General features: G+C 43.7%; 2 pseudogenes; both read left to right on the plus strand.

Annotated features, from left to right (window-relative positions):
- Positions 1–12,889: 12,889 nt before the first annotated feature.
- On the plus strand, positions 12,890–13,937 carry LOC106967126 (tax1-binding protein 1-like; annotated as a pseudogene).
- A 2-nt stretch (positions 13,938–13,939) lies between these two features.
- On the plus strand, positions 13,940–18,303 carry LOC128311264 (tax1-binding protein 1 homolog; annotated as a pseudogene).
- The last annotated feature ends 1,060 nt before the right edge of the window (positions 18,304–19,363 follow it).

The raw sequence follows: 19,363 nt of genomic DNA on the forward strand, positions 1-19,363 counted from the left end.
TGTGGGCCTATGCCCTGCGCCCTGGAGAGTATAAATTTGCAAGAAAGGAGTCTGTGCACACTTTCCCTCCCGTTGGCCGCTGAAGCAATGGGGCACAGCTATCCATGGGACACATCCATCCGCTCTGCGTGCGCCAGGCCTGGGATTTGGCCCAGCGGGAGCAGGGACCCAGCACGCCGCTGACTTTGCACTCATTGAGCTCTGGGGCCTGGCCGCTCCCTTTGTATCCGAAGCTTGGCCAGCTCTCTAGGGACGACCTGGACTTTAACCAAGAGCTGCTTCGTCGCCCTTGCTGGCTGCTGCACCAGTACTGCTGGCGACACGGACCCAGAAGCGGAGCACGTGGAGGCGAGGCTCAGGGCGGCCAGCCGCGGCCTCAATGTCCCGAGGCCTGCAAGCAACCAGAGGCGCCCCGCGGCAGAGCCTCCTTGCGCCGGCGTCGCCGGGACCGCCGTTCGCGGTGAAGACGCTTGAGAGCGGCGTCCTCCTCCTGCCAGACGAGCTACCCCTCGGCTTTCAAAGGCTCCGTGGATTGGGTCCCACGCGCTGTGGCCCGGATCCCCGGGGCGGCTGCGCCGCCGCCCGTCTGAAGCGCCCAGGGCCCCTGAGACTTCCCCTGCGAGCATTCCGGGCACGAATCTCCTGGGACAACTAGGCTACAGTAACCGCCCCGTTTAGTAATCTGTTCTGATTACTCAATGTAAGAATTTGGCCTTCACAGACGTTGGGAGATTTTCCTTTAGCTTTCTTAATAAAATGGTACAAAAAATGCTCTAATTCTGATTTTTCACTTACGTTTTTGGTTGGCTGTTGGGGAAGGACGAGGCGCAGGAGCGGGAGTGGCCGGTGCCGGTCCCCGAGCGGGGACCCTGGGGCGCCTGGTTTGCAGTGCACGGGGTGGGCGGTGGGGGTTTTCTCCGTGCGCGCGGGGGCGGCCGAGTGGGGGCGTGGCGGGTTGTCCATCTTGCCCGCGCGCGGTGGACTTCCGGGAGACGCGGCACCCGGGCAGCCAGCAGCCGCGAGAACTCCACGCAGCCGGGAAATGTCCCCGCTCCGTGGTCCTGGCCCTTCTGTGCTCAGATTCCATCTCGGTGAGTCTCGTGGCGTCTGCACGTTGCTTCACATGTTCGCAGTTGGAAACTCACTTAGGTTTCTTTTATCTGCGCAACCCACTCCAATGAAAGAAACTATTGTGTTTACTGTTCTAATGTTAGCAGAATGACCTGAGAAGGAACAATTTCCATCTGTGGGAGGTTTGCTTATTTACAAAAACCATAGAGTCCTTCGAAGGCAGCATAAAACCTTATAGCTGGGCAGTTGTTGAATCCTTTGCCGCATCTCTCAGCGCAAAAACTGTGGAGGCTGCGGCGGAGGAAGGAAAATCTTATTTGGGAAGCTTTAGAACCCACCACCTCTGGAGATTGAGCACCAACTGCCCGGAGCCAAGAGGAATCAGCAGCACAACGAGCAGGGCTGACTATTCCACTAGGCAAAATGCCTGGGGCCTCACAATAAGTTCACGGCCTCACAAAATTCTTTTAGTTTCTTTTAAAATCAAAAGGGAAAAATGAAGTCCTTGATCAAAGAAAATATTTAATATAAATATAAGGTCTTAAAACCAATGCCGACCTGAAAGAGATGGGTTTTTTTTCTTTTATGGATTGAGGGGCCAAGGAATGCAAAAGCGTGCCTGGGGCTCACGAAGACCGGATATAGTCACGGGAAGTGTGGGGGCGCTGTTCAAACTCCCCAGGCTGGGAACCGCGCCGTCTCTGGACACGGGGCACACGTGGGAGTCAGGAGCTCGGTGAGGCCCCGCCGCGGAGGCGGAAGACGGGCAGCCAGGTCGGCAACTGCGCCTGCGCGGAGTGCTTCCTTGCTGGGTCCTCCAGCTCCGAAACTTTGCTTCCCTGAAATCTACTTATCGAAATTTATTTAACTCTTCAGTTTTAAATCATTTCATTGCTTCCATAACTGTGTCCCCAAATCATCCATAAAATTAAGTGCCTAAAAATTTCACTGGTTTTGAGGACATTTCGTAATGACATTTACCATATACCAAAACTTTTCTCTTTCGCTTTACGGATGTGGTTGATTCAGAGTTTGACCGTTGAGGCGGAAGGAGGGTTCCTCGGAGCGGGTGGGTGGGCGTGAGGGCAGCAGAGCTGGCAGTTACCGCGGAGGTGGGGACGGGAGGGGGGGGCGGCTCCTCTCTGGACCTAGGCTACCCGGAGCCTCCAGGGAGCGGGGCCGGGCAGCGAGGGCTGGGGGCGCGGGCAGCGCCGGGGCATGGAGGGGAGCCTGGGGGCCGCCGGACGGAGGTAGGACCTCAGTTGTGGGCGGGGACCCGGACGCCGAGCGAATCTTGGCATCCTCCCATCCCACGTCTAGGCTCCTGCATTCGGTTGGGGCGTCCGAGGAAACGACGCCTGGCCCACGCGGACTCGGGAGGATGACCCGGGAGGAGGAACCGGTGAGGACCGGGCCGAGCTCACCCAGAGGCCCACGGCGGAGGAGCAGATTTGGGGGAAAAGGGGAAAGGCGCCCTTCTTCCAGGCTGTGCCGCTTTCCTTCGTTGCAGGTCTGAGGAAGGGAGGGAGGAAGGAAGGAAAGAAAGGAGAAAAGAAGGAAGAAAGATGACAAGAAAAGAAAGGACAAAAAGAATGGGAGGTGGTTTAGGAGTACGGTCAGAAGAAACCAAAATAGGAGTGCTTGGAATGCTTAGGAGGCTTGGCATTGACCCCACTCTGGCCGTAGTTAGGGCTGGTTTCCCGCCCACTGTAAGGACTAGCAGCTTTTCTGCTTTCTTTCTCGAGAGTCACGCCCGGTCTTTCTCATTCCTCCACTCTTCGTTCCCTTCTGATGTTAACAACCTAAGCTCACCCGACCCTCCTGCGGTTGTGTTAGATCCCCGCAGTCCGGTCGGGGTCCTCTTATGGTGAAGGGAAGGAGAGTAATAGCTTTCATTTTCCAGTTGTTTGATTTGGAGCCAAAAGTGGGAGAAAACTTATCTAGTCGCTTTCCCACAACAGCATCTCAATGTGACTGCGCGGGGTGCGCAGTGGGGCTAACAGGACCAAATGCCCCGCACTTTATTCCTTAAAGTTCCAGAGGAGGCTCTCCGCTTCCTTAATAATTCTTTCTTTCTACAGCATGTTTTTTCGGGCGCCACTGTGCTGGATCAAAAACAATAATAATAAAGCATGGTTTATCTGAATGCTTATAGGAAATAAGTATTGTACTAATATAGAAGGTTATTAATAGAGACACCTTAAATTTTTGATTTGTTTAAAAATGATATATATTAGTATATATAGAAACTATGTGTTTTTAGATTAAAAAATAGAAACAAACTGTAATGGTTATCATGAATATTATCTTTCAGTCTATAAGAAATTTCTATGAAAATTTGCACAAAATTTGCATTAATTTTGAAACTAAAATATTACCATATGCCTTTAATTATTTGATCTTAGGCTTCATACCTCCTTTAGATTCTCCCCTTGAAAAGAAAACCTCGGGGCGCCTGGGTGGCTCAGTCGGTTAAGCGGCCAACTTCGGCTCAGGTCATGATCTCGCGGTCTGTGAGTTTGAGCCGTCGGGCTCTGTGCTGACAGCTCAGAGCCCGGAGCCTGTTTCAGATTCTGTGTCTCCCTCTCTCTGCCCCTCCCCTGTTCATGCTCTGTCTCTCTCTGTCTCAAAAATAAATAAACGTTAAAAAAATTTTTTTATAAAAGAAAAGAAAACCTCCTGATGTGGAGGAGAAACGGGAACCCTCTTGCACTGTTGGTGGGAATGCAAACTGGTGCAGCCGCTCTGGAAAACAGTGTGGAAGTTCCTCAAAAAATTAAAAATAGATCTATGACCTAGCAATAGCACTGCTAGGAATTCACCCAAGGGATACAGGAGTGCTGAAGCATAGGGGCACATGTACCCCAATGTTTATAGCAGCACTTTCAACAATAGCCAAATTATGGAAAGAGCCTAAATGTCCATCAACTGACGAATGGATAAAGAAGATGTGGTTTATATACACAATGGAATACTACTTAGCAATGAGAAAGAGTGAAATCATGCCATTTGCAGCAACGTGGATGGAACTGGAGGGTATTGTGCTACGTGAAGTCAGTCAGAGAAAGATATCATATGTTTTCACTCATATGTGGATCTTGAGAAACTGAACAGAAGACCATGGGGGAAGGAAAGGGGGAAAAATAGTTACAAACAGAGAGGGAGGCAAACCATAAGAGACTCTTAAATACAGAGAACAGGGTTGATGGGGGGTGAGGGAGAGGGGAAAATGGGTGATGGGCACTGAGGAGGGCACTTGTTGGGATGAGCACTGGGTGTTGTATGTAAGCCAATTTGGCAATAAGTTATATTTTTAAAAATTGGAAAAAATAAAAAAAAGAAAAGAAAACCTCCTAGGGATGCCTGGTTGGATCAAACCCCATGATAGGGCATTATGTTAAAAATAAATAAAATAAAATAACAGTAAATAAATTTAAAAATTGAGAGAACTGAATTGTTATTTAAAAAAATAAGTGGGAATTTTTATTTCTGGGGGGTCAATTTTAGAAGTACTTCCTGATGAAGCCTGTGGTTTCAGCTTACAGTTTCTGTTGAAGGAGCTCTTTGTACCACCTTTTGTCAACAATTTCAATATTTCCCATAATTTTCTTTCCTTTTCAACTAAATTGATGGTGGGTATTTTTTGGGTGAGAGCACAATATATGTAGCTTTGTGTATGGTAAAGGTGTCGCTCTTTTTTCTTCCTAGGTTCTGAGTTTATACTCAGCTTTGTATTCACCAGATTTGGAACAGAAGTTTGTCTTTTCAGAGAGTGGTTCAGGAGGCTGAAAGGATTATGTTACTGGGAAATCATCTTCTCCACTCCTGCAATTTCTATAAGGTGCAATTTTCCAGAAAGAATTTTCGTTTCTTGCTTCGTTTGTTAGTTTTCTCCACAGTGCTTGAGTGGATTATCTGTCTGTAGAGTTTGGAAGTGAATCCGCATATGAAAATTCGCACCCATCAATCCCACTCTTACTTGAGCCAGCTATCCATGGAAAACACATTTTCTAGTGTGCGTGCTGCTCCATGCTCTACAGCCTCATTTGGGGAAGTTTGAGGTGTGTAGCTGTCCGTGTGGCTGGATGGATGGATGTAAGTTTGCCATTCAGTGTTGAGAAATCCATTTTTGGTGTAGATATATAAGATGAGTCTTTAAGTCTAGTTTCTTGTGGGTAAGATTTTCCTGTATTCCATCCTCCCAACGCTGCAATTGGGTTGATTTATTCATCGCTTTCATTTTTGTATAGTTTTACTTTTTATGAGTATAATTTAATATTTTAAATATTATTTTACATATTTTAATGATATTTTTGTTTTTCTCCTTATAAAACAGAACTGTGCTGTATGTAGTTTTGAAATTAAAAAAATTTTTAAGTTCATTTATTTTGAGAGAGACGGAGACAGCACAAGTAGGGGAGGGGCAGAGAGAGAGACAGGGAGAGAGAGAGAGAATTCTAAGCAGCCTCCACACTGCCAGTGCAGAGCCTGATGCAGGGGTTGAACTCATGAAGCTTGAGATCATGACTTGAGCCGACAGCAAGAAGTGGACACTTAACCAACTGAGTCACTCGGGTGACCCTCTGGTCTTTTACCCTTATTATTTCTCTGAATAGTGTACCACCACCATGATTTTGAATATTGTTGTAGTTTATTTGAATTCTTGTAAAATATTCCATTCTGTAAATATACCACAGATCATTTAATCCACTCATCAATTGATGGGCCTTTGATTCCTCCCTCTCCACCAGAATTTTGTTGCTGTAGACAGTGCGGATTTGGACTTTCCATTCTATGTTTCCTGGTGTACATGTGTAAGAATTTCTCTTGAGTGTAGACCTTGGAATAGAATTGGTTGGTTATGAGATACTCCTAAGTTTTTAAGTTCTTCCTCATTTTACAGGCAAGTTGTGACAACTGAGCCTGATTCTATGTAGGCTTCCATTGAAGAAATACTTTACCCAACTATTTAAGCCTACTGGAGACTTTCTTGCCTGCTTAAGTACAAGAAAGCTAGAAATTCTATCTGCGTCCATGTAAATAAATTTTGTATGTTTCATGTCATGTTCTGACCTTCTTAGTATAGAACCTTTAACCTTTCTGTACACATTCCAAAGGTTTCTGCCAATGTAAGTTAACTACTTGTTGCAATTGTTTTGATACATGAGCAATAAATCCAAATTCACACTTTATAGTTGTCCCTTTGGGGCATTCTAGTATCTGCAGCTAGTTATGGGTTTGGAATGAATTATGATGCTTATGACTTTAGGTGAATTGACATTCTTCTAGAAGCTAACTTTCTCAGGTGAGATCTTCTCTGTGTCTTTAATCAAGGAAGGGCTAGCTTCCTTAGACGAGGGACTCAGACTCGTTCTTCAGGGGAAGCTCAGAGAGATATGGGGATTGAAGGTTCTTATATTGACAAAGATCCACCCACATTAACCCATTTGAATCCACAGAGTCCTATTACTTGCTCATCAGTCCCCCTGCTTGCACGTGAGAGGTGTGGCAAAGATGTGAATTCACCTTCTATTTTAATTCAGCCTCTAAAAGGCTCCAATTTTGGGTCTGATTTTTGGCCCTCTCTTCACTGTACCTATGAGAAATAAGGCTTTTTAAAGGGGCATTACTGAAACTTTTTCTTTCAAAAATTTAAATCCTTGTATCTTTTGTTTTTGTGACTCCTACAATTCAGTGGAGGCAGCCATCACACCCTGTGGTTATTGTAGCCCTCACTCTCATCGAAATGGTCTACAAAGACAACCAATTAGTCCTCCAGTATTTTGACTTCAGTAAATTTTTCACTGCAGATAATAAGTTATAACCTGTCTACCATGTTTCAGTAGAAATGAAGCATTCATGTTTAAGTTTAGCAAATTTACCAATACTCATCCTCTAGGGTTATGTTGATTTCTGGGTCTGAAAACCAATTCTAAATTCTCCTTTTTAAATTGTTTTCTGAACCCACTCCTGGTCACATACACTCTACCTGTCAAGTTCAGTCAGGAAAAGAGAAACTCAAGCGGCCAATGCTGTGTGAGCCTGAGCAACCGTGCTCCGATTACACTGCCAAAGCCATAAGTGGCTTGACTTCCCTGCCTTGTATGCAAGCAAGGATGCCTTCCACGGAGGATGGGTATTCCATGAAAAGGAAAACATCCCGCAGAGGCTGGAGGAGCTGTAAGACTGGAGAAAAAGGCCAACAAGTCCAGCTTGACAAGAAATGGTTTATTAAAGGGACTTACAGACAGAGGTATGTCTTGGGTAGCTACAAAGTGAATAGATCTCCACAACCCCACCTCCCGTAAGACTCGCTTTTATAGCACACCAGGCTGGGGAGTACGTGCCGAGGAGACTACCCAGGAGGAAATGTTTGAGGATCACAGTCATACCTCTACAGCAGGTTAAGGATGTTCTACCCCAAGAGTGTACTCAAGGGTGCGGTTAAACAAACAGAAAAAATAAGGGGTGTGTTGCTGTGCTGAAGAAGTCTTCAGGTCACAGAACGATCATCATGGCAGATTTGTCCAAGATGGTGTTCGTCTGGCTCAGACACTCCACCCCTCAAATCCAGCTCTTGGGACCTCACACGCCCACCTCTTCCACCATATTCCCTGAGCCATCATGGAGGGGCTTTTGGAGGTAGGTGTTTTTGCCAGACGGCGTTCAAATTGAGGGCTTAAACCACAGCAGCAGTACAGACAGCAGCAGTAAAAGAAACTCCTGAAAAAGGGAGCAAACCTCATTGCTAGCATGAATCCCACTGTAAACCATCTCTGTAGGTCTATGCCCACTGCAGAAAAGGGTTTCCTTCACTAGCATGAGAGAGGAGCAGCAGGCTAAGGACAAAAGAATAAATGCTTAATGGGTACTGTCTGGGAAAACCCTCTCCCTCAGTATGACGCTAGTGGCTTCACTCTTTGTCGTGAGGACAGAGGGAGTCTGAAGTGCATGAGCAGGAGGGACACACCAGCCAGACACGTTGCCTAAGGCCAAAGAGTCAGCCTGTCCGTGTAAAATTAAAGGTGGTGCAAACAAGCATGTCAGGTAACCAGCCATATCGTGCTTTGTGGTGTCGATGCCTGTGTGGAATACGTATATGTTGACTGTTTTGGCCCCAACTCCAGCAGGATCAACAGGGACCACTTTAGCCCTCCAGGATATTTCTCACACTCTGGCAAGAAACAGCCTGTTCAACTTGGGGGAAGTTGCCATTCCAAGCCCCATTCAAGCGTCCCCTCCCCCAGGGAGAATGGGCTGAGGAGCACAGAATACAGTTGTTTCTGGCCTGCTTTGAGCTCAGGAACCAGTGCTTCAAGCCTCGTTTTCCAGAAGGCATGCTGGTTTTGGTACCTAACCGTGGGTTTGGGGTGTGGCTACAGGCTGTCAAATTTAACAAGGTCATGGCTTCTGGCAAGATGTGCCACTGTAAGAGGGCTCTGAGTTGAGCTTTGAGAATGTCATTCTTCCTTGCAGTGAGTCCAGCAGCTTGTTGATTATAGGTTAGATGAAACTGCCCATGTATGTCGTGTTCATGAGCCCAGTCCTGTGTCCAGTGAAATATATGTCCTATCACTATGTATCCTTTGAGGTTATCCATACATGACACAAAGTTGTTCGAGGCCATTGATGTTGGCATTTTGATTAGCTCTTTTGCAGGGGTGGCTTGTGTGAGCCCAGAAGCTGTATCACCACAAGTTCGGATGTGCTTTTTTTCTTGACTTGTGGGTAGAAGACCAATACAATCAATTTGCCAGTCTAAAACTGGTTGGATCCCAGGAGGATTGTGTGGTGTGTGGAACCTTCCTAGGTCTCAGACTGTAAGAGATCAGGCAGTTGCTAACAGCTGCTAGGAGGTCAGTACAGCACTTCACTATGCTCCATCCCACCCTTGTACTGAGATGCTCACTGTGCTTATGAACCCCTGCAACCAATTCTAAACTTTGTATGGGGGTAAGGGCCCTGATCTTTGCTAAGGGGTCTGTCTCAATATTCTCAGGGGGTGAGGGAGGCCTATGCTCCGAGACATGGAAATCAGTATAGGAGGCAGCAGAGTCCTGTATCCTTTCCTATATATCTTTCCATATTTCTGCTACTTACAATGATTTCTGTGGGTCCCTAGCCCATTGGGCCACCTGTGTTGTCAAACCCCTATAGACAGCCCAAGTGTCCATGCAGAGGGTAAGGAGCCAAGGTGCGTGTATATATACCATCCAGGCAGCTCTCAATTCAGCCCATTGGCTGCTTTTAGCCTATTCCAAGTCTCAAACCAGATAGTATCAGTCTGGGGCTAGATCGCTACTGTAGTCCAGTACTAGGATTCTCTCTAATAAACCCATCTGTATAGCAAGCTTCTTTAGGAATATGGTATTTGCCTTTCTTTATGTGTTATGGGGTCTCTCCATAGGAGGCTGGGGGGGCATTAAAGATTTCACATTCTGCTGCCCAAAGTTAGCATGTAATTCAGCTCCCGATGGACTAGTGGAGAGAACGCTCCTATGTTGTAAGTAAGCATCTTAGAGGCTTGTGCTACTGCAGATGCCATTCTTGCAAATATACCATCTGTCCACCCCTTTATAGGCAAACTGGTCCAGGCGTTTATCAGAGGGATGGTCATTAAGGGCTCCCCTTGTTAAAGGACCTTATGTACTCAACACTTGTTCAATAGGAGAATTTCAGCTCTCTGCTCCCTTCCAGAGTTGTGACCAAAAGCTAAATGGAGTTAACTTCCCATGCTGTTCCTTCCATCAAGCCCAGTTCACCTTATCTGGTGTAGCAGTCACATCTAAGGTCGGGGTATACCAGGGAAAGGTGCCCTAAAGCCTGTGCTTGAGCAGCTACTACCTTAGCTCGGTCAAAGGCAGCTTGATGTTCTTCTACCCAATGCTGATGCACTCCCTTTTTTGCCAGATGGTATAGAGAGTGCAGGCATGTTAAATATAGTCTCAAAGGCTGGAGAGTATGTTCTGGGGACCATCTAGGAGGAAGTGTTTGAAAATTACATTCATATCTCCAGAACATATCAAGGATGTTATGCCCTAAAACTGTACTTTAGGGTGTGCTTAAACAGAAAGAAAAGTGGGGAGGATGCTTTGTTCAAGAAGGCTTCAGGTCATGGAATGGTCACCAAAGTAGATTTGTTCAAGATGGTGTTAGGCTGGCTCACACACTGGTAAATACATTTATTATTGGAGAAAGGTAAAAAGAAGGTATTGGATGCTCTGACCATAAAAGTTGAACAAAGTAAGAGACTTCTAGAGGTGATTGATTTTATTTTACAGGGACAGGAGGAAAAGAAGATAAATTGGTCACATGGAAGACTAGAGGATCTTTAGCATCATGGAAAGATCAGAATCTTTGATGACAAATCCAGCAATCTGGAAGGTTACCTCCCTTAGCAATGGCCTGGGAGCTACGAATGAAGCATTATCTTTCCAGGCCAATGCCAAAGTAAAGAAAAGGAAAAGAGGGAGAACCTATTTCATATTTAAAGCATGAAGTCTTGATCCATTGTCTTGGGCAGAAGCAGTTTACCTCAATGCCAGCTACTTCTCTTCCCTGTCAATTTGTTTCAGAAGTCTCCAGTGTCTGTAAACCACCAGATATCAGGTGGATCCTTCTTCAGTTGTTACATGTGTACTCAAGGCTCAATGCCTTCCAATTTTGCAGCAGTGTCAGTGGTCAGGAGCACTTGGTAAGGTCCTTTTCAATGAGGCTCAAACACTGTTTTCTCTAATGCTATTTCCAGAATACCCAATCATCGATCTCCCCACTATAACCAACAAGATCCTTTGAATTGGAGTCTGGAGAAGCTTCTTTAACCTGTTGATGATAGGCTTTACCATAACACATTGAAAACTTAAGAAGCCAGTCATATTAGCATGAGATAAAGGATCAGGAGAAAGTTGTATACCCATAGACCAATGTCTCCTGGCGACTATCTCATGTGGAATGAGTTTGTGTTTCCCAAGAGGGATACCGTGAATAGTCAGCAAAATCAAAAGCAATACCTTCGGTCAGGAAAAAGTACAGTTGTTTTGGCAAGTTTAGTTTAAAGTTAGAGGATCCCATTAGTTCTCTCAGCCTTACCTGAAGATTGAGGATGATAGGGACAATGATAATTCCAAGAAGTTTGCAAGGTTTTCATCCAGGTTCCTTGATTTGCCTGTTGAAGGTGGGTTCTTCTGTCACTGGAGATTGGGAAAGGTATACCAGGTGGGAAACGCAATTTCTAACAGTTTCCTTGCTGCCATGAGGACATCAGCCTTGTAGCAGGAGAAAACTTCAACCCTTCTGGAAAACCACATACAATAACAAGAACATATTCATAACCAATAATGAGTGGCAGTTGAATGAAGTCTAGTTGTAGGTGTTCAAAGGGTCCAGAAGGAGGTCTGAAGCCTCTGGAAACAAAACCAGTTTTATAGGATTATGGACCTAGATGGAAATCAGACATTGCTGGTAAAAAATTTTTTTGCAACTTTATTGAAGCTTTTCACACGATGTTTATTCATAAGTTGGGTCATTTAGGATGGTGAAGGAATGCAAAAAGCAAAAAATGGGGTTTTCGAGGGAGGTAGGAGGAACCAAGCAAGTGTCTTGGGTTTCCCATATCCCTGAGTGTTCATTTAATTTACAACCATTGTTTACCTATCTCTTTTTTTTAATTTTATCTTTTATTTTTTAAAGCTTATATCCAAATTATTTAGCATATAGTGCAACAATGATTTCAGGAGTAGATTCCTTAGTGCCCCTTACCCATTTAGCCCATCCCTCCTCCCATCACCCCTCCAGTAACCCTCAGTTTGTTCTCAATATTTTTGAGTCTCTTCTGTTTTGTCCCCCTCCCTGTTTTTATATTCTTTTTGTTTCCCTTCCCTTATGTATCTGTTTTGTCTCTTAAAGTCTTCATATGAGTGAAGCCATATGATTTTTGTCTTTCTCTAATTTCACTTAGCATAATACCATCCAGTTCCAGCCATGTAATTGCAAATGGCAAGATTTCCTTCTTTTTGATTGCCGAGTGATACTCCAATTGTTCACCCATCTTAATTTCTCTGATTCAGGAGCAAAACGTTGCCATGTCATAAACACATCAAGATGGCAAAAGTCTGGCAGTGTGGGCCCATTTCTTTCAGAAAGAGAATGGACTTCCTCTACTTCTTACAAATACACAATCTTACAAATACAATGTAAAGAAGGCTTAGTATTATTTGACAATACTTCCCATGAAATATACATATCAAATAAGCCTAATTAGTTTGGCAAGTACTTTGAAATATTGTAGGTCAAAAAGACTTCATTTACAATTTGACTTTGGGAAATTTGTAAAAAATATTTTAAAAATGTTTTAAAGTCCTTCTCTACTTAGGACCACAGATGATTATGAAACTTAATAGTTAAAAGGTAAAGAAACTTGGGGAGTATAGCCAGTTGGTGGAGCGAGGCAGTGAGGTGGAAGAGGTCAAAGGCTGATGGTGGTATAGGCTCAGAGGCTCTCTAATGCTCCCTCTGTCCTAGAGCCCCTTGAAGGATTCACAATGACATCTTTTCAACAAGTCCCCTTGCAGACTTCCAACTTTGCCCATGTCATCTTTCAATATGTGCCCAAGAGGGGCGCCTGGGTGGCTCAGTCAGTTGAGCGTCCAACTTCAGCTCAGGTCATGATCTCACGGTCTGTGAGTTTGAGCCCCACGTTGGGCTCTGTGCTGACAGCTCAGAGCCTGGAGCCTGCTTTGGATTCTGTGTCTCCCTCTCTCTCTGCCCCTCCCCCACTCATGCTCTGTCTCTCTCTGTCTCAGAAATAAATAAACATTAAAAAAAATATGTGCCCAAGAGTTATCTTCCTAATTCACACCTGGAATGTCATTGCACCGTAACTCCATATGTCCATCCACATCCAAAAGATTGGGTTGATATATTCAAGGTTGGATGGAGTACTGCTTGTGATTATCACACATTGTTATGGCCTTGTATGCCTGAACATTATGTAGAAGGAACCACCGTTAATTGTGTATTTGCATTTCAAGGATATTGCCTTCCAAATGATGATGGAGCATTTTATTAGTTCTGTTATGTTACCCATTAGGGTGAAATTCGTGGAGCAAGTACACCTTTCCAGTTGAGAACTTCTCCAGCTGAAGAATTACTTACTAGGGAAGATGAAGGAAATTCTGACATGTTAGTGGTGACCACAAAAGTTGGCCTTCTCGAGTTGAAAATTGAGAAAACCATGAAAGAAAAAGAACTCTTACATTTCATTGATGTTCTGGAAAAAGAACCAGCACAACTTGCAGAACAAGTTGGAAGAATGCAAAGAGAAAGTAACCATGAGAAAGAAAGATGTGACCAACTAATTGCAATCTGAGCAAGAGGGTCTTGTTGAAGTATCACTACGTTAGAAATGGAAAATGAAGGGTTTAAGAAGAGATACAGTGATGTTACATGCAAAGCTCTCCAGCTTGAGGAAGATATTGTGTCAGTGACACAGAAAGCAATTGAAAAGAAACTGCATGAGGCAGTTTATTTTTTTATTATTATTATTTTTTTTTTGCATGAGGCAGTTTAAAGGACAAACTCAGGAAGGCATGATATGAAAGAGAACAACTGGAACATTAGTTGAAGATGGAAAAGGATGAGAAGGAACTTTATTAAGGTACCTTTGAAGAATACGAAATATAAAATACCAAGCCGTGTCAGAGGTCCAGACGTTAAAGAATTTAGATGGGAACAAAGAAAGCATGATTAGTCAGGCTCCTGGCTGACTCAGCCAGGGGTACATGCACCTCTTGATCTCTGGGTTGTGAGTTTGAGCCCCATGTTGGGTATAGAGATTACTTAAATTAAAAAAAAAAACAAGAAAAAAAGCATGATTACTTATTGCCAAGAAGATATTGGAAGGCTGCAGTTCTGTTTGGCTGAAAAGGAAAATCTGCAAAGGGCTTTCTTCTTTATAACCTCAAGTAAGGAAGATACGGTGTGTGTGTGTGTGTGTGTGTGTGTGTGTGTGTGGTTTGTTTGTTTGCTTTTAAAGGAGCAACTTTGTAAAGCAGAGGAACAGATTCAGGCAACTGGGCAAGAAATGGTCTTTCTGGCCAAAGAACGTAGTGATGCTGTGAATGTGGGAGATCAAACAATGGCAGAGCTGCATGCTGCACAGCTGGAAAGTGAGAAAGTCAAAAAGCAGGTAGCTGATGCAGTGGCAGGACGTCAACTAAATGCTGTGAGAAGAGATCAGGAAGAGACTGATACATGGGTGCACGATATGAGAAGAGAAGTGGAAGATTTGAAACATCATCTTCAGATGGCAGCAGATCATTAATTACAAAGATAATTCAAGGAATGCCAGAGGGGCCCAAAACAAATAAATACACTTTCAGACCAATCAGCCAGTAGCAACAGCGTATTCACCATGAAAATTGGGAATCGGCAGAAAGTCAAGGATGCCTCAATAAACACAGACCCAGCTACTGCTGGCTCTACTGTAGATGTAAAAGCCATCACTGTCTGCAGCTGAGACAGTTTCTGCCCTTGTAACAAAGGGGCAAGTCTGTGAAATGACCAAGGACATTGCTGACAAGACAAAAATATAATAAATGTAAACTACTCTTGCAGGATGAGAAAACAAAATGCAATAAATATGCTGATGAACTTGCAAAAGTGGAGTCAAAATAGAAAGAGCAAGTGAAGATTGCTGGAAATGGAAAACCAGCAGTGGTTGAAGTACAGGACAATGACAAGCTTGAGAGAGAGACAAAGAAATAGATGGTCTAACTTCACATTTGGAAAACCTTTCCAGGAGCAAGGAACTTGAAAGAACTCTAGAAAATCAAGCAGAAAGGAAACGGAAGGTCAGAATTTCCAGGGTTCTCAGAAGATTTCACAGTGTCTCAACATATGCTCAGAGCAAAATGGTCATGTTGCTGCAGTGCTGAATATACAGCCCGTTCTGCAATATGTTAATCCTTGTGCAACACAGGAAACCAGAGATGGAGCAGATGGTGCTTTTTTAAAAAAAATGTATTTTATGTTTGAGAGAGAGCAAGTGGGGGAGGGCAGAGAGAGAGGAGAAACAGGGGATCCAAAGCAGGCTCTGTGCTGGCATCATGGAGCACGTGCAGGGCTCCAACTCAGGAACCCCTGAGATCATGCCCTGAGCAGAAATCTGACTCTTAACAGAGCCACCCAGGCACCCCACAGATGGTGCTTTTTACCCAGATGAAATCCGAAGGGTACCTGTGAGAGCCCACTTGAGGACTGAAGATGATGGTCTTTGCAGCCAGCCTTCCAGATACCTTAGTCGGCCTGATGGTTTAGAAGATCTGAGGACAAGAAAGAAGATGAGAGTGTGCCCACTGCTCCTGACCCTCCAAGTCAGCATTTACATGGGCACATGGGCGCAGGACAGGCTTTTGCTTTGATTCCAGCTTTGATGTTCACAAGAAGGGTCCCCTCTGCGAATTAATGTTCCCTCCCAACTATAATCAGAGCAAATTTGAAGAACATATTGAAAGTCACAGGCAGGTGTGCACAATGTGCAGCAAGCAGTCCCCTCCTGCCTGTGACCAGCAGGGCTTTGAAAGGCATGTGTAGACCCATTTTGATCATGGTTTAAATTTGACTAGTTACATTTTATTATGAGTTAGTAATCCAGTTTAGCCATTAAAAAAAAAAAATCACCTCAAATAGACCACTGTGGAGACCACACGGTATCACTTCCATGAACCGTCTACCACACTTTTCTGAACAAGGGCTACTTTTTAGTTATGTGTTGCTAGTGTCAGGGTCAATCATTGGCTTATCAATAAATATAATTGTAACTTCTGTTACTCCTACCAGCTCAAGATAAGACGTTTTTCTGTGTTTGTATCTTTTTTTTCTAATGTTTATTTATTTATTTTGAGGGTGGGGAAGGGCAGAGAGAGAGAGGGAGAGAGAGAATTGCAAACTGGCTCTGTGCTGACAGTGCAGGGCTCAGGACTTGATCTCAAGAACTATGAGAGCATGACCTGAGCTGAAATCAAGAGTTGGCTACTTAACTGAGTGAGCCACCCAGGTGCCCCTCTGTGTTTGTATCTTTATTTATTCCCCACTTTGCAAAGGTATATGAATAAAAGAAATGGAGTATTTTAACGTTACTGTACTGAAAATGTATGTACATAGAGTGTGTTATTTAGCCCAATATTTACAAGTTTCTGTTGACCTTGTTGATTGAGTGTGATTACCAAATATAATGTAATAAAAGGAATTTATCATAAAAAAGGTAAAGAAACTTTACACAATATATCATAATCATACAATAAATCCCAAGAAAACTGTCCTTTTAACAGAGAGAAAACAAAATTTTAATTTCGCACCAGTTTACTTTTGATATTAAAACTCATTTTTAAGTAAATTAATTTTAATCTTAGTTTGACTACACATTACAACTCCTTTTCAAAGATTCCTTTTCTATGGTGCTGACAGCTCAGAGCCTGGAGCCTGCTTCAGATTCTGTGTCTCCCTCTTTCTCTGCTCCTACCCCACTCAAGCTCTGTCTCTTGCTCTAAAAATAAATTAAACATTAAAATTCCTTATCTATAATCCTTCTACAAACTTTCTTTTTTGCATTCCAATTTTTTCCTGTTTTTCTTCTTTAAACATCCTCACTTGGAGACAAAATTACTTTCTTTTCCCTTAAGAAAAAAATGTACCTCCTTTCCTCACATCTTCTCTTATTGAAACATATCCTACTTTTTTGGCACATGAAGATGCTTCCCTTATTATTTCCAGTAGTTTGAATTGCATATATTATTTAAATCACCTTAATTTCTAGTGAAAACTAACTAAGCAATTGTGAACTGAGTGTTATAGCAGCATTCTTTAAATTTGCAAATTTATAAATACATTTCATAATTTCTAGAAGCATATTCTTTTTTCAGTTTTCCCAGATAGCATTAACATATCTGGGTAACTTTTAGTTTTTCTGCGATGAAAGGACTAGATGATGCCTGGAAACTTGACAGATAAAACTGGGCCTGTGTAAATGTGTCTGTGAGGATGTGCAAATATGCCTGTACTGCCTCCTCAGAGGGAATTATATCATTTTGTCCTCATATAATGTCATCAATATAATGCCCAAATGGCATCTTTCCAATTGTAAGGTACTTACATCCTATCAAACCTGCTCGCAGAGGTGATGTGTAATTGCAGGACTGTTTAAAAATATCCCAGTGGGAGCTAAGAAAATGTATACTGAGTCCCTTAAAAAGTGAAAGAAAATTAGGCCTGGGACTCGTACACAGTGGGAACAAAACAGAACATACTAGCTAGGTCAGTGACTGTGAAGGATGTTCTTTGGGCCTGTTGTATGTCCTATAATCAGTTCTATAATATTAAGAATTGGAGCCTAAATCAGGGAACCTAAGCAGTGAGGTTTGGATAGATAGTCAACGGTGAGGTGTCATGCATTAGTGGTTGGCTTAATACCAGCCTGTGGGGCTATTGAAAGGGGGGAGCTTTGGGAATAATGACTTTTTTTTTTTTAATTTAAAAAGTTTAGGGGCGCCTGGGTGGCTCAGTCGGTTAAGCGTCCAAGTTCAGCTCAGGTCAGGATCTCACGGTTTGTGAGTTTGAGCCCCGCATTGGGCTCTGTGCTGACAGCTCAGGGCCTGGAGCCTGCTTCAGATTCTGTGTCTCCCTCTCTCTGCTCCTCCCCTGCTCAGACTCTGTCTCTCTCTCAAAAATAAATAAAGATTGGGAATGCAAGCTGGTGCAGCCACTCTGGAAAACAGTATGGAGGTTCCTCAAAAAACTAAAAATAGACCTACCCTACCACCCAGCAATTGCACTACTAGGCTTTTATCCAAGGGACACAGGTGTGCTGTTTCGAAGGGACACATGCACTCCCGTGTTTATAGCAGCACTATCAACAATAGCCAAAGTATGGAAAGAGCCCAAATGGCCATCGATGGATGAATGGATAAAGAAGATGTGGTATATATATACACAATGGAGTATGACTCGGCAATCAAAAAGAATAAAATCTTGCCATTTGCAGCTACGTGGACGGAACTGGAGGGTATTATGCTAAGTGAAATTAGTCAGAGAAAGACAAAAATCATATGGCTTCACTCATATGAGGACTTTAAGAGACAAAACAGATGAACATAAGCGAAGGGAAACAAAAAGAATACAAAAACAAGGAGGGGGACAAAACAGAAGAGACTCATAAATATGGAGAATAAACTGAGGGTTACTGGAGGGGGGGTGGGAGGGGGATGGGCTAAATGGGTAAGGGGCACTAAGGAATCTACTGAAATCATTGTTTCACTATATGCTAACTAATTTGGATGTAAGTTTAAAAAAATAAATAAAATTTAAAAAAATATTTAAAAAATTAAAAAAATTTTTAAAAAGTTTATATATTATTTTTGAGAGAGAAAGAGTGTGTGTGCATACGTGGAGGAGGGGGGAGAGAAAGAGAGAATCTCAAGCAACCATGCAGAGCCGGATATGGGGCTGGAACTTATGAACCCTTGAGATCATGACCTGAGTGGAAAGCAAGAGTCCACTAACTGACTGAGCCACCCAGGCCCCCCATGACTCTTGGCTGAAGCATATCTTTAATAATGGGATAGGCCTTCAGTGCTTTGTTTAAGTCGTACTGGGGAGTGTTAACTGTCTTGACTAGAGAGGAGTGGTCAAGGCATCCATTTGGCAGGCCAGTTAGGAAGAACAAGAGCATGGCATCCTGTCAAGGCATCCATGCTTATAGTAAGGAAAGAAAGTGCCAGGGGGCCACCACCAGAGGAGGCCATTTGAAGTGAATGGTCCCAATAGCTACATCCCAATGGGTTTATACACCTTTGATTGTTTTGTCAGCAATTCCCTATGAGGATAAGGACTTTCCTTTTGGGAACTGAGAGGGATTTCATGGAATGACAGTGACCTGGGCCCTGGTATCTAATAGGGGCAAAAAAAAAAAAAAAAAAAAGACTGAAATTTTATTGTCCCACTGGACTACCAGAGTGGCATAGAGGAAATTGTCCTGGGAAGGTGGGACAAGCCCCAGGGAGTTGCCAATTCCTGGGGTAGAACCTGGAGTGGCTGCTAGGCCTGGTGGTTAGGGAAAGGGACAAGGTTGGTAGTGGAATCAAGCTGGGGAAGGTCAGAGGAGGTAGAGGGCTATTATGTGGAAGTGGAGGGCCAGCAGAAGGGTGCTGTGGCTGACAGAATCTAGTTTTAGGCTCCTAAGTTTAGAAGCTGGTTGTCCAGAGATTAAGTGGCCAGGAACCCTGAGTCTCCATAACTC

The sequence above is a fragment of the Acinonyx jubatus genome, chromosome A1, assembly GCF_027475565.1.
Source record: "Acinonyx jubatus isolate Ajub_Pintada_27869175 chromosome A1, VMU_Ajub_asm_v1.0, whole genome shotgun sequence".
NCBI lineage: Eukaryota > Metazoa > Chordata > Mammalia > Carnivora > Felidae > Acinonyx > Acinonyx jubatus.